Source organism: Zonotrichia leucophrys, chromosome 1A (assembly GCF_028769735.1).
Source record: "Zonotrichia leucophrys gambelii isolate GWCS_2022_RI chromosome 1A, RI_Zleu_2.0, whole genome shotgun sequence".
Taxonomy (NCBI): Eukaryota; Metazoa; Chordata; class Aves; order Passeriformes; family Passerellidae; genus Zonotrichia; species Zonotrichia leucophrys.
In genome coordinates this window covers 2,838,822-2,853,883 of record NC_088170.1, presented here as the reverse complement: position 1 = coordinate 2,853,883, position 15,062 = coordinate 2,838,822, and the positions used below count along the sequence as shown (strand labels likewise).

The 15,062-nt window shown below is 40.2% G+C and overlaps 1 long non-coding RNA gene across 3 annotated transcripts in view; it reads left to right on the top strand.

The window, feature by feature from the left end:
- Nucleotides 1-14,744, top strand: part of LOC135456350 (uncharacterized) — a 91,793-nt gene extending 77,049 nt beyond the window's left edge. The window contains exons 2-4 of one of the 3 annotated variants that reach the window (XR_010442520.1): nt 8,401-8,541; nt 10,779-10,934; nt 12,320-14,744. This is a non-coding gene — a long non-coding RNA (uncharacterized LOC135456350). Of the gene's footprint in view, nt 1-8,400; nt 8,542-10,778; nt 11,360-12,319 lie in introns of those variants that run through there. The other 2 variants (XR_010442519.1, XR_010442521.1) reach the window with 2 other exon arrangements.
- Nucleotides 14,745-15,062: the final 318 nt, after the last annotated feature.

Sequence of the window (15,062 nt, the reverse complement as noted above, 5' to 3'; positions counted from 1 at the left end):
TTCAGTAACCAGGGTTCTAACAACACGGCATCTCTTTTTTGGAACAACACAACTCCCTAACAGGTTTTACAGTTGTTTTACAGCCTTTCTTTTTGTTGTTGTTGTCACCTCTGTGTCACAGGATGGCTCTCAGCCTGTGCAAAGGGCCAAGTTAATTTAATTTATGTAAGATGTATACATTGAGAAGTGAGAACATGGAGTTTAAAAATGACCAACATTGCTTCAGACAGAGTGCCAACATCCTTAAATTGCCTCCCTTTTAGATCTACATTCATGAGAGGAGAAAAACAGAGGGTGGCACTTTGCATACTGTTTCACACATTCTAATAATGCACCATACACTCTTAGTTTTGCAGAAAACATCTGCTGTATTTCCATATAAAAAGTTAATAAGAAAGATAAGATGTAATGAAACACAGGAAAGAATAGAAAGTCTAAAGATAAATCTTATTTATAGCAGACCTCCTTGAATAACTATGTTAGGTTTTAGTCAGGTCAATGACCAAGCTCAAATACACAATAAAAAATTATCTTGGGTCACCTTAAATTAAAAATGGCCAATTTTCCTTCAACATTCTGAAAAGCTAAACCAAATTATTTCAGTTCAAATTAAATGTGTCATTCAGATTGAAACAGAAGGTTTTGTTTAGCTTCTTGACTTCCATTGACTTTGTTAAAGCATAGAAATATTTAAAATACAAAGCTTGTACATTTGTAGGTCAAACTAAATCTAGATTAATATGGGAATGTCTCTCATTTCATAGGTACTGGAAAAAAATATTTCCAACTTTCTTTTCATAATTTCTTACAAAAAATTACCTGGAAGTGTCAAACTCTTCTTGACCCAAAAAATCCTTTTTTCCTTTTCTTTTTGAATGTGTTTTTCAGCTGAAAGACTTAGAAGGAACATGGCCAGTTCAATGTCATGCATGTATTCAGCAGTCTGAATACAAAACACAGACAATAACTATAAAGATGTTTATGCATAGGCATTTATGCCACGATTTCAAGGATCTATTGATTATCATTTAGCTTTCACAAAGCTTGAGAACAAAGGATGTTTTCAAAGAAAATCTCTGCCTAATCAAAAACCTGAATGAACACACCTAAGCTTATTATCCTTCATATGGAACTTCAGGAAGTAATCACCAAACAAAATAGTTTCTTCAGAGCATAAGATTTGTATAAAGTTCAAAAGGAATGACTGAAAATACTGATGGCATGTATCCATAGATTTTATCATGCCTGCATGCTTTGGTTTCTTTTAAAATTTTTGAGATTTTAATATTCTTGAAAAACACTAGAACCCATTTGCTTGTCTCAACCATGAACTATGCCATATGGAATGGTTCCACATCCTTGTGGGTCAAGCAATCTTGTGGGGGACCCTCTCCAAGGAAGACAAACTTCCCAGACAGCTCCTGGTTTTGGGATCTACCAGGGAAGTTGACAGATACTTGATTCTAATCCAAACATACCCAAAATGATAATTTTCCTCTAATGAGTTTCTCAAAAGTCTCTAACATGGGACCCTTGACAAGCTTGTATGTCAGGGAGCTCCAAAAGCTGGTAAGCAAATGCTGACTGATGATAGATTCCTGGTGTGCAGGAGACTGATTCCTGAGCTCTGGAGCTCTCTTCCTCATTTTGCCCTATCACTTTTTCTTTACCATCCCCTGTAAAACCAGTTTCTCTGTGTTGACAGGCTAGAACTCAATGTATGAAATAAAATAATTTGGTTTGCACTCATTTTCAGTAGCTTACTGTAACTTTGTGTGATTTGACCTTTGTCGTCTTTGCTCATTTGATTTAAAAATGCAGTGCTTTCTTTTTACCCATCTTTAAATTTTATGATAAAATGTTTAATATTTCCATAGGCTCTGAGACTGCTGCGTGTTGCACAAGATCATATTACTGCTCAAATGAAAACCATGAGTGAGAAAGCTCAGAGCTGAGGAAAAGGCTGATTTCTTGTTTTTCTTTAGTTCCTACAAACCTTAGTTATTGACAAAAACTTCCTTGTATACAAAAGCACAAGGGGGCAGCATTACATTAAAATAAATTGTTGCACTCTGTGTGTGTGTGTGTGTTAGTGTGTGTGTCTATGTGTGTGTACTGAACAATAATCATGTAGGTAATGCTAAGGTTGCAGAAAAAAAATTGCTATTTGAGTTTGTTCAGAATGCCTTATTAGTTTACTTGTCCTGATGGCATTGGTAAGCTAGAGGAAAAAAAAAATTTCTGAGGCTGTGGAGAGTTTTTTACTTACTTTCTCGTGTGTGGCAGATCCTTCATGCATCTTCCTTGGCCTGCTTTCCCACATCAATAAGTATTTATTTGTGTTTTAAGGGGCAGCACAGCTTTTCAGAAGACTTTCTTTCATGACTCTCTGGCATGAATAACAACCCCTTGCGCCCTCATCAATACAGGACAGGGCTCTGGACTGCAAAGGATTTCTGCCAACCTTGGGAACTTTCAAAATTGATCACGAAGAACCTATTTGGAAAAGACCAGTTGAAATGGCTCGTTCTGTTGTGGCAATGTTTGTATTAACACTCTGAACAGCTGGCTTGATATAGATTCTTAAAAATGTGGTTTTGGGTGGAAATACTTTATTGTAGAAGCTTGCCTTCAAAGAGCAAGAGTGTTTGTGATGACTTTGCAAGGATCTGGTCATGTCCACAGTGTTCTCTCTGCTTTCCTGTCATTCATTACACGGGAGTGACAGGAATTTTCTTTTTTTCCTGATTTTGAGTAATTGAAATTACTATCATTGACATTATTATTGAAATCATTATCATTGAAATGATTTTCCTGATTTTGAGTAATTGAAATCCCCAGTGTCTTTTTGGTTGAAATTAATTATCTGCACCACTTTCTGAAGCCTGAATTCTGCCTCTGTAGATCTGTCACTTTCAGTTTAAACTGACTGCAAGGTCTGACTGATCTTTGCTGGATGGGTCACTTTGGTGCTATGCATCAAAATGCAATCTAGTAATTTTTTTTCCAGGAGGTGTAGTGGCAAGGATGGCTAATTAAAGTGGTTCTAGAAGGGTTCAAAACATCTGAAATATGAAAGTGTATTTTTTGGTTTTTGACTCAGTTTTGGAAAAGAGGAGTTGTACCCTTAGAGACAGGTCTAAATGCCAGTTGAAAGAATGGCGTCATTGTTTAGGGGAAGGTGTCAGTATTTGGTTGCAAAGATCTAACTCCAGCTATTATTTAGGTTTTGTCTCTAGGGATGCAAATATTTTCCATATTATTTGGCATCACCTTCTGGAGGCACTGCAGGGAGCATTGTGTAATTCCACTTGTGTGAATGACTGCTTCCACCTGTGTGAATATCTCCACACATCATTCTCACAGTCTTTTATATAATTCAGTTCTGGAAAGGAGAGTTAAAAAGGCTTTTCCAAGGGCTGGCTCTCTAGAGGCTGAGACCCCCTCACCAGGTATTCAGTTTCTTGGGGTTGTCTCAGAAGATTAACAGAAATTAATGCACTGCATAATTTTAAAACTAAAAAATCGGTGTCTGGCTGTTGGCCACATCAGTAACCACAAATGGCATTAATCTTTGACAATTGTCACTCCTCCATCTAAGGAATTGACTGCTGCTTCATTTCCCTGCCAGAAAGGCCTGAGTAGTTTATAAAATGGGGACTTCAGGACTGAACTATATAAAATTGAAAGGTTGGTAAGAACATTTTTTAAAATTTATAATTTTTTTTCTCTCAGTATGCTCAGAACGTAGAAAGATGAGAAAGGACCCTGTTTTAAGAAGGAAAATTTATGATAGTAACTTCAGGGTAGAAATATTAGAGAGAAGACTTTTATTGCCCTTTGCGTTCCAGTTCTTTCCTTAAGTGAAAAATAAACATTTATTTTCAAGTCAAATGAATGGGTCATGTCACTCAGTTTGAGTTCTGTCACCATGGAGCTATTATAAGTAATCTGACAATGAACTTTGGGTCTAGAAATGGTTTTAAAACTATAAAAATGTTTCCTTTCCTTCCAAGAAACTTTCATCTTTGTATTTCACTCTTTCAGCTGTGTTTTTGACCTGTTACTATGTTAAGTTTAGCCTTATGTAATTGGAATATTTTCCCCTGACTTTTGTGCTTGGCAACTGTGAGAGCCTCTCAAAGCTCTTTTCTTTTTTCCCTCATTTTTTAAAATGCTATCCTCCTTCCCACAGTTTTGGAAATCTAGTTACCTTATTTTAGTTGTCTTGACTTCACAAAACAAACAAAACAAACAACTGTATGGAAGGCCATTTTGGAGAATTTATCTCTTTTTTTCTATAAAAGACCATAACAATTGATACAATCTGCCCCTGTTTTTCACCTGGGTCAATAGGTGTTGAGGTTATTGAGTCTTTTAGTCATATCAGATCATCAAAGAGATAGCTTTTCTTCCTCCAGAGAGATTATTTGTGTGTCTCTTACCAATCACATCTGCTTCTATAAGACATGGTTTATATCTCTGTGTGCTGGTATCTTCTATCTGGAGATTTGAACAGGAGTTTTATTTCTGTCTCTGAATCTCCCTTCTCCCCCAAAAGGTTTATTCTGATATGAAGCAGTTTTTCAATCTAGTGACACGAGTCAGCACACACCTTGTGTTGTGCTGCTTGCACAGCAGGCTCCCCCTTGCTGGAGTGCCTGGGCCTCCTCTCCTCTTTCCATGGTCACATCCTGGTGAAATCCAGCTTTAATTACCTGCCACAATAAAATTGTAAAGAACTATTAAGAAAAGAAAAAAGTTGCAGAGAGAATTATTTGTAGCCAAAAAAAAGGAACCCAGTTGTAGTCCAAGAATTGTTTGATAATTTTATTTTAGTCATTTATTTTGATTGTTTTTCCATGATATTGTCCTATATTTGATTCAAGTAAAGTAGTATTCCATCTACACCAAGTACTGCCCCATTTGGAGCTGTTAACTGAGATAAATAAGTAGGGTTAGCCTGAGATTTAGGACACCATATCAATACCAACCATTGAAACTCCTTTGGCTATACATGTGGCAGTAAAGCCAGACAGTTAAAAGTAAGGACGAGTTATTTTGGTCAGTTTTGCCAACAAAAGCAATTTGCTTGTTTTTAATAGGAAACCAGATAGCAACTTTTCACTTGGACACTTAAGGCATCCTGCAAGTTTGGGGTTTTTTAAGGACTGGGTTGGACTGCTTCAATTCTATCTCTAAAAATGAACTCAACATCAAGATTTAATTTACAGTTTGTTTCTTTGACTTCCTTCCACTCAACCAATATATGCTCAATAATGAATTTTTTAAAATCAACAGCCACTATCACCTTTCCCCAGTTTATGGTCATTTTGTACCTCTTATAAGCTGAAGGCAAAGGGGGGGGATGCCATTCTCAAACACATAGATTCTGAAAATACCTCAATATTAGGGTGAAGCAACTCATGAAAATCTTGATTTTATAAAAAAGTGGTCTTTTCCAGCTGAAAAAACCCCAAGATTGTTGCTCTTGGTTGGCTGGCTGCTCACACAGTGCACTCAGGCTGCACTGGAGTTGAGTGCCAGGGAAAGCCACATTCTCCCAGCCACTGTAAGTGGCCAGAGCCAGATGCTCTTTGAGCAATTCCAGGGAAGTTATACAGTGATCAGTGTAGAGTGACATGTGTCTCTAACTGCCATGTTATACATAAAACTAGCACCCTCTTGATAAATTAGGAGGCATCTTTTTCCATTGATATTCCTCTTGTAAGCAGCATGACATAACATTCTGGACGGTCCAAAGGCTACTTAAACCTTACATGCTACTTGCAGGCAGCTTTTCTAATTTTATTGTATTTTTATGGTGAGATTTATAATAAATAGGCTTATTCTCTAAGTAAAAATACAAAACAAAAGCATGAACTATTAGGTTCTCAGTAAGGTTGATGGTGTAAAGGAAGAGTAAATAGCATTTGCCTTCTGCCTATAACTGAGAATAGAGGTAAAGAATTGATCTATTATTCAGAGGTGCTGCCCTTTGTAATTCCCATTGACTTTGGGCTACATATCCAGGTGCTTAAGTGAGATAAATTTTTAACATGCAAAGGTGGAAGTGATGTTTTGGCATAGGGTCCCAATTTTTCCCTGCAATTTCTCCCTTTTCAAGTTTTAATTTTATTTTTTAGTTGATTGCTTTTGCCAAACTTAACAGAGTCTTAAAATCTTAATGTAATATTTTGCTACACTATTTTTTTTTCTTTTGAAATTAATGATTATACTAGATTTGTTCCTCAGGTCCTTTCAGCTTCCATAAAGGAGACATGAGTATTAGGGAAAAATGGGTAATATTGCTATGTGTGAAGTTCATTTTATTCTCTCTTCTAAGTATTGGACAAAAGGCAAATCTAATTAATGAGAAAAGGATGATTTGTATAAACTTGTGTTCTTTAGGGGTTTTAAGAGAAGCCAGTGGGCTACATAGCTGTGTGGAAATGCGCAGGCATTTTTAGCTTGGGTGTGTTATTCAACTGTATAGTGCAAGTTTCTGATCTAGAAAGTCGTTCTGGTTCAAATATGTAGGAAAAAAGTCCTGAACAATGCAGAGAAGAGCTTCCTTGGCCCAGGCTGAGTGAGCCATGGGCATTTTTGGGGTAATCTTGTTGGGGATTGTGTATGGGGAATCTTGTTTTCTGAATCCAGCTCCAAGAGCAGAGGTGTTTAAGGGCTTGTGAGTTCAGAATTAGGAACTGAAAGAATTCCCTCTTCATAGACACACAATTCAAACCTAGTGATGATGAACCTAGTGCTTTCCCATGTGTAAAAATGGATAACTCTTCCTTCAGAGAATGATATCAAATGCTTTCTGAAGAAGAAACAGCTCTGTAAGACATTCTGCTATCAGAGAAATGGATGATTTACCAGTAAAAATAGTCATTTACCTGAACTAAAGAGGGAAGGAGATAAGTGGGCATGGATAAGGAAGGCAGACATAGAATTTGTCATAGGAACAGAGTTTTAAACACATATGAAGGGAACAACTACTCCCTTCCCTTAAATTTGCATGGAGCATACACAGGATAGTAGTTTATTTGTTTCTCCTCTCCTAAATTTAAGAAGAAAACTCTGTACTTTCTTCTACCTCCAGTTGTTCCTCTTTGGCCACAGACATGACTGGACTTATTCTATTAATGGAAATCATGTTTGAGGAAGTTGATGCTGCTCAAGTGTGTCAGTCCCCTGTGCTAGACCCTTAAAAGCATGGAATTACCAGATTCAGAGACACCTCTTAACCTCCCCTCACACCCACACAGCATGTCTCTATTGACAGTGACAGATACTGCATCTTAATAGGGAACCTACTTCAGCCTCCAGCAGAGAAGGAAGCACTCTACTCATTAATCTCCTTCAGAGTATAGTCTGAACCCTTATTTACAGCCTCAGCAACATTAGCAAGCGTTCTGTGTTGACATATGCACACAGGTTAGGCGTGTCAGACAGGATGAGCTTCTGGGGGAAGCTGATGTTTTAATGAAGGCTTTGCCTCCTCCCCGTCACGGGGCAGCGCTGCCGGCTCTGCCGCTCACCATCTGCAAAGCAGCATCCCAACGGCATTCCTCATCAATCCCAGCCCACCCCCTGCAACACAGCACCAAACTGTGCTGGTGGAAGGCTTCAGTCAGCTTCTGCTTTCTGTGGTAGTGGACAAGACATGAAAACCTGGAAAAGAGCAGGTGTCTATACAAAATATTCTCTGTTTTGTGATTGGCGTTTGGGCCCTTCCACTTATATTTGATGGGAAGCACTGCTTTTCTTCACTTGCCAAGACAGGAAAAAAATACCCCAAAAAACTGTTTAAAAATAATTTCAGAGGCTTGTATGAATCACTCTGTTGTCTCATGAAAACCTGATCTGGGCAAAACCAGTGCAAAGTCTTGAATGTTCTGCATTTGAAATCATTATGTGGCAGATGTACTCAGAAAATTGGATAAGCAAATAGCTCTGTGTTTTTTAACACCTACATTTCAGAGTGCTGGGAAAAGTCTAGGTGTTAGTTGAAAGCTTATCATATTCTAAAAATGTAATACTGTCAATGCTACAAAAGGGCCTGTTTGTTTTGAGCTGGTTATCTGTGCTAAGGATTAGGAATCAGTTATTTTGGTAGGGCTTAAAGGAAACTGAGGGATGCTCTGGAAGAGAAAGGTAATGTTTAATTTAAAAACAAATATTGCTCATGGTATTAGAGGGATACTGTACACTAGAAATTTGATGCCAGTAACCAAAATCAAAAAAGCACTGTGGCTGGTGCATGAGAGTAGAAAGTCTCAGCTCTGGCAAGGTCTTCTCCTTGCAGTGATACCTCCAGGAGCACATCTGTGAGTGTGCCAGCTCAGGGTGGATCAGCTTTTAGAGGACATCTCTAATATGGTTTTCCTGCTACAGCTTCCTAGAACCCATCCAGGCTGGTGGGTTTGGAGGGTGAGGCATTGGGCTTGTCTGAACACCGCTGTGTAAAAGCACCTGGAGATGTTCTGGCACCAAAGGAGCTCTGGGTGAGGCATTGTGCTTCAGAGAGTTACACAGGTGAGTGGCTGGCCATGCAACAACGTTCTGCCTGTGTTCTCATGTTAACTACAGGAATTTAAAAGGACATCTGGAGGCTTGATTCCTCCTATTATGTCCTGTCTTGCCAATAATATTGACTAGCTAAGCTCTTCTCACAAGAAATAGTACTAGTTTCTTTAACAGGATGGGGACAGACCCGAGGGAGAATGCAAAGTAACCTGTATGTCACTCTTACATATGGGGCCATATATTCTGAACTCGGGACTCTTTGTCTTGCTATCCTTTATATTAACCCATTTAATTTAATACAGATGGGTCTCTATCTCTTCCTGTTAAATTCACTTGACCCTTCCTTGCTCACCTATATAAATTCCAGTATAGATTTTTTTTGAGGGATATCATCTGAAATGTTTTATTCATGGTACAAAATCATACATTAGTATCACTGTGTCTGATCCTTTGAATAATGATTGCTTGAAAACATGCTTTTTATCTGATCAAATGCTTAGCAACTCCATATTGGATAAGGGTTATGGGCCATTAGGCACTAGATACAAGACATCCCTTAAAATGTAGGAGGATAGTCACTGTAACTTCTTCAAATTTATCTTAAATTTTCTCTAATACTTCATTAACTGGATTAGGGTCACCTGCTGTGTTTTACACCATTATTCTGTATTGTTCCAATAGCCTGCATGGAATGAACACAAGATTTATCAATAATCTTAATTAGCAAGCAGTAATAAAGTAACTCAGGGACGCAGCAGCTCACCACATTTGCTTCTATGCCCCTGTAATTTTTCTGAAAACAATTATTACAACTGAGATATATGAAAGCAGATTTCAAAGAATGTGCTCAGCAAAGGGTCTGAAGGAGAAGCAAGGTTTTCAGATGAGACAAGGATTATTTATATTGGACACAAAACTCCCACGAGGTCTTGCTGCCATGGCCCCTCTTGCAGACAGAGGCTGTTTGGAATTCATTCTCTTTGCCTTCACCACAAGTGCAGATGGTGGTGTGTAGTATCAGCAGCTTCATTCTGCAGGGAATGATTAATCAAATGCAAAAGTCACAGAGATTGGTATTTATATTGTTGGTATTTAACAAGACTTAGATATTAGGGAGCCAAAGAATGCACTTTTCCTATGAGTTGCTCTTTAGCTCTAAATTTTTTTTGAAACATTGGTGGTCATTACTAGCTCTTCAGAGCACCAAAAGAGAGATGCTTGCTTCCATTCTGGTAGCATTATCACAACCTAAACATCCTGAAAAGAATGGAAACCCCATATGAAAAAAAAAGAATTCTGCATTGCCAGTAAATCTTCTTTTCAGGGGCCCTGTGGCAGTGAATAAGCTCTTGGGACACTGAGGCATAGGAGAGAGGAATAAAATTGCAGAGCCACAGTGCTGTGGAGTTTGGACAGGATAAAAGTCCTTGGGGGACCACAGGGGAGGGATCTCTGAAAAGGGACAAGCCTGCTTGGTGATTTTGAAAACATTTAAGATGTTCAGGGTAGCTTCAAAGTCATGTCAAACGCCACGGAAATGAGGCCTGTTGTGATGTTTGAGTAATCCTGACAGGGTAACTCCAGCCCTGAGAGCAACCCCATCCTGCTTTTGGGACAACGCACCACATTCTGTGCCACCCTTAGCCCACAGGTCTTGTGGACTGTATCCAGGGCTTGGAGGCTGCCTTGGAATATCATATCTAAGGTGATGCAGACCCCAAGACAGCATCTGGGGCTGTGCCTTCCTCAGAGCTGTTTCTGGAGCAGACAGCAGCTACTTTATATTTGCCTAGTCAATCTCTTTAAAATGTAGTACTGATGGCAATGAACCAGTCACATTGCGGAAAATATACCCCTAAAAATCATATTTGACTGCAAAACTGCTCAGCATTGATCAAACCTTGTCATGTTTGTCTTTGTCATGCTCTCCTCATACACCTTAACTTCTGCCTCCTTACTTGTAATTTTTTGAGAAATGGCATTATGTTAGCTAGTAAAAATTATGCTTCTTCTATGAGATATGAGCTTATTTATTTGATGCACAATAGGTAATCCATAGCTGCACGTTTATAAGCACCTCCAGGGGTAGAATACCTGGCCTTTGCTATTCTAGACCTACAAATGCACACACAGACACTCTTTCGCATAGACACACAAAAAAACCCCTATGTACTGATTTACTGACCCACTCTGTGAGTGCGTTCAATGGTTTTGGTTTCATGGTTTTAATCCTCTGCTGTTGGCAGGAAATGCAGAGTGAAGGAAGCGAAGACCTGAGCACAGCATTTGGTGTCCTCTCCAACTCCCAGGACGTGACCTCCAGAATCTGCTGCTGAACAACACAGAAATCACAGAAAAGGGAACTGGCTCTGCCACTTCAGAACCGGCACAGGATTTGCAAGGCAAGCTTTAGTATCTGTTAAAAAAAAAACACCTAGCAGAGGTACTTGGACACTGACAGCTCGTTTCTAGTCAGCATCCCACAGCAGAGAATTATTACATCTCACGATTATTTTTTATTTACATACACGGCAGCTTGACAAAATGAGGTTGATGCTTTCTCCACTTTTTAGTTTCCAGCTGACTATCATTTTCTTTTAAGATTAAGTAAGTAATTTATTGAACTGTAGCATCAAGTATTTATTAGGAAATTGCTGGGTAATTTTAACTGTATCTTTTTTTAAAACATAAATCTGCATCCAAGGCCTCCAGTAACTTTGTGCGACTCTGCACCATTAATTTCTTCCAGAGTGACATTCTGATATGAGCTGAACAGATGGAATTGCAGGATTGTTCTAGCAAATTTATCATAAAAAATGCATCCGACACCTGTGTAATTTGCCTAATCATTTTCCTAATAAGCTCCCACCATTAATTATGCACGATTTCCACAATGCAATCAAGATAAAAGTAAATCTGATGACTTAATACCCTTCAAAATAATTGGTTCACCCAACACAAGGCCTCCTTTGCTTTCCATAGCCATTCCAGTTAATTAGAAAAAGGGTGCACCCTGTAGGAGTCAGCAGAATGGAGGCTGAGCTCATGGTGGGAGGCAGGCCTGCTGGTTTTTTGGGCAGGAGTCAAGGATATTAACTCATGAAAGAGAGGAAGGGCCCCCCCGCCTCCCATTGCTGCCTCTCCCCCCCTGCCCACCCCACCCAGCAGCAAACAGATGCGATTAGTGTTCTTCAGCCATCAGAAAACTGACTGCAGGACTCCCAGGGTCTAATGAGAATCAACTTTTCGGCGGCTGCTGTCTTGTGGTGCAGCCCACCTGTCACATCATTAGGTGCAGCATGTGCCTGGAATTCACTTTGCTAAATGAGATTTACAGGCCCCAGTGAAACCCATCCTGCAGCATTCCTGCTTCAATTAGCTAAAGATTAATTGTCTGAGAAAGGGAATGAAAGTTTTACTTCAACTGACCTGAAAATGGTGGGAGGGGGAGAGAGAGGGGGATGGAGGGGGAGCCAGGGAGGGGGGCAGAAAGTATGGCTCAGGTATTCCACATAGGCCTCAGGCAGCGTGGAAAAACGTGATAATTTAAAGGTGCTGCAAATTTCCTACACCTCGTCTGGATGAGTGAAATTAACTAGCACTAAAAGCTGTCAAATTAAAGGTTGACTTCCAGATATTAGCACCTTAAATGTCACCGAATATTCTCAGTCTCTCCCCTCCCCCCCCTCCCTCCTTTCTCTCTCTCGGCCTCTCTCTCCCCCTGCCCTCCCCATCATTCCTCCCCCATCTTTTTTTTTCTTTTTTTTTTTTTTTTTTTGGCAAACAGGCATCTCAGCACACCTGCACGTGCACACAAACATTATCCTGCTGCTGTTCCTGCTAACTGCCTGTGCGTGCTCAGGCCAGCGTCGCTCGGCATAAACCTCAGACGTAACCATGGCTACAGAACAACTGGCAATTACAAAATTTCCTCCATTTTTTAATGTTACACTAATTATGTTTGAATGTGTTTTAATGAAGAAAGGAATCGAGGAGATGAAACAGTGTTCTCTGCATGAGGAAGAGTGGGGGTGAGAGCCTGTGTCTCCTGTCTGTGGCAGCCTGGAATTCAAGCCCAGGGAAGGTGCAGAGCATCTTGAAATCAGGTGGTGTGCCTACAAGTACGTGGTGCTTGCACCAGCACGTGAAAATACGTGGATTAAAATTTAGAATCCCAACAATAACAACAAAAAAAGGCCAGGCCTGCTCGTAACATTGGGGAAAACAAATCGCATCTTAAATTGAACCTTATTTCAAGACTAAAAGATGGCTGCTTGTTCTGCAGCGCCATTGCTTGGGATACCCTGCTAGCCGAAGGTGAAGCTCCAAATCTTAAGCTGGTTTTGAAGAATCATACAATTATAGAATGCTTTCAGTTGGAAAGGACTTTGAAAACCACCCAGTTCCAACCCCCTTGTCATGGGCAGGGACAGCTTCCACTAGACCAGGTTGCTCAAATCCATATCCAGCCTGGTCTTGACCATGCACTTCCAAGCATGTGACATCCGCAGGTTCTTTGGGCAACCTGTTCCAGTGCTTGACCACTCTCTGTGGAAAAACTTCTTCCTTAGCTTTTGTTCAGTTATGATTTTGTGTGAGAAATGCTTTTCTTTTGTTCTGCATGGTATGAAATATATGGAGTGTGTGAGGTGATTTCCATGCTTGTACCATGTGTAAAATGTTTTAAAAAAATTGTTATTACCTATTGTGCTCTCAGCACAATGGTAACAATGGTCTGGCATGTCTGCTTGTGCTCCATCTCTGGCTGTGTATTATCCAAAATTCTAGGTCATGCCAAAAAAATTGACTGAGGCCAGTAAGCCCTTGCACATGGGTACCTCCTGAGCCAGCTGAGGTGTGGGAGGCATGTTCCAAATGCTCTTTTTTGATTTTAATGGCCTAATGGAGGAACACATTCTGCCACCCAAATTATTCATCAGCCTCAGAGGTTTCCATCAGCAGAACCTAGTGGATGTCCTGCCAGGGTATGGTTGCATCTGGGTCTTGTGCTGGTGTTGGTGCCTTCAAACAGGGCAAGATGAGACAAACACAAGTTAGAAGGAGAATAGCACTTCTGGCATTTTGAGCTGGGGTCACAGGGCTGCTGTGCAACAGGTGTGGGTGTTTGACTGTGGGGCTTTTTAATAAGACCTATTTGGTTCTATTTTACCTGGGGGGAGTCAAGGAAAAAACTCGAGCAAACAACATTTTGCATCCTACTGCTCCATCTTCTCTGCTAACCTGGTAATTTAGCATGCATGCACACCCACTGCTGAAGGTGGGGTGGGGATAGTGTTACAAATTTCCTCGCAGCAGTGAGCTCTGGATCCCAGCTGTGTCTTCAGCGGCATGAGCCAGCTTGATTATGCTAAAGCACCCCTGGATCCCTTCCTCTTTTGTTTCAGTCTACACAGGGTTTTAAAGCTTAAACATTTGACATGCTTGGGTAGTTTCTTCTCTAATTTTATCCCAGCTGACTGTGCAATGAGTTTAACTCAGAGCCCTTAGGTGCAAGCCACTTTGCACAATGTATATTAAACCTTATAAAACTAGCCTGTATGTCATTATCCAGAATATAATTACCTATATTGGAATTTGGCCAGGATACTGGGGCTAATATTGTTAGCCTTGCAAAAATTGGCGCGGGACTTTCTAATGACCACATGTGGTCAGTGCCATATGTTTGCAGCTCATCTAAGGGATGGTGTCTCTCACACAGCCATGCCCCCTTGAAATCACTTCAGGGCAGGAAAGCAAAAGCTCAGAGGCCAGACAGGATGAGTTCAGAGACTGGTGACATCTTTGATGTGGAGCAGACACAGCTCTGTGGCAAGCCAGAGTGCTGAGTGGCCAGGAGCTCTCCCTGACCCAAATTTCCATGGTCCCTCCCTCTCTTCTGCCAGCCCTCAAGCCTTCACAGCCCAGCCTGGTGAGAAGGGTCTCTGCCCTTTCTGGAGATGAAGTATTTTACATAAAGCTATATTTTTTTATCACTCATCACACAGGTGATTTAATCCACTCAACACACTACTTTTGACAAGGGTGGCCTAAACCATAAACTCTGCTAGAAATCTTGTATAAAGCCCTTGTATTTTTTAAATTTCCTTGTGTTGTATGTCAGACAGTCATACCACGCCCTAACTGAGAATGACCATGCTTTAAAATAATTAAGCTAATATTAATGTTCTCATTAAAGGGAAATCTCATTTAAACATATGATCAAATGTTTCCATGGTTGGTCTATGTGCCACTAAGAAATTTGGCATAGAAATTTGGAAATTTTGGAATCTCTCAGACAAAACAGTACTTTACCCCTGCTCTGGTCAGTCTGATGAAACTCATCTCCATCCCATTGTTCAAAGCATTCAGAAAAGCGTGAAAAAGCGTTGGGTTTTGAGCACCTGTGGTAGAATGTCATTACAGGGTTCAAAATGAAACTTGCTCAGCTGTTTCCCTCTTATCCTGACAAGAAGTGTTCAGTGTTCTTGTCCTTTCCCATTTTATTCTTCATGACCCTCCTGAGTCTCCCC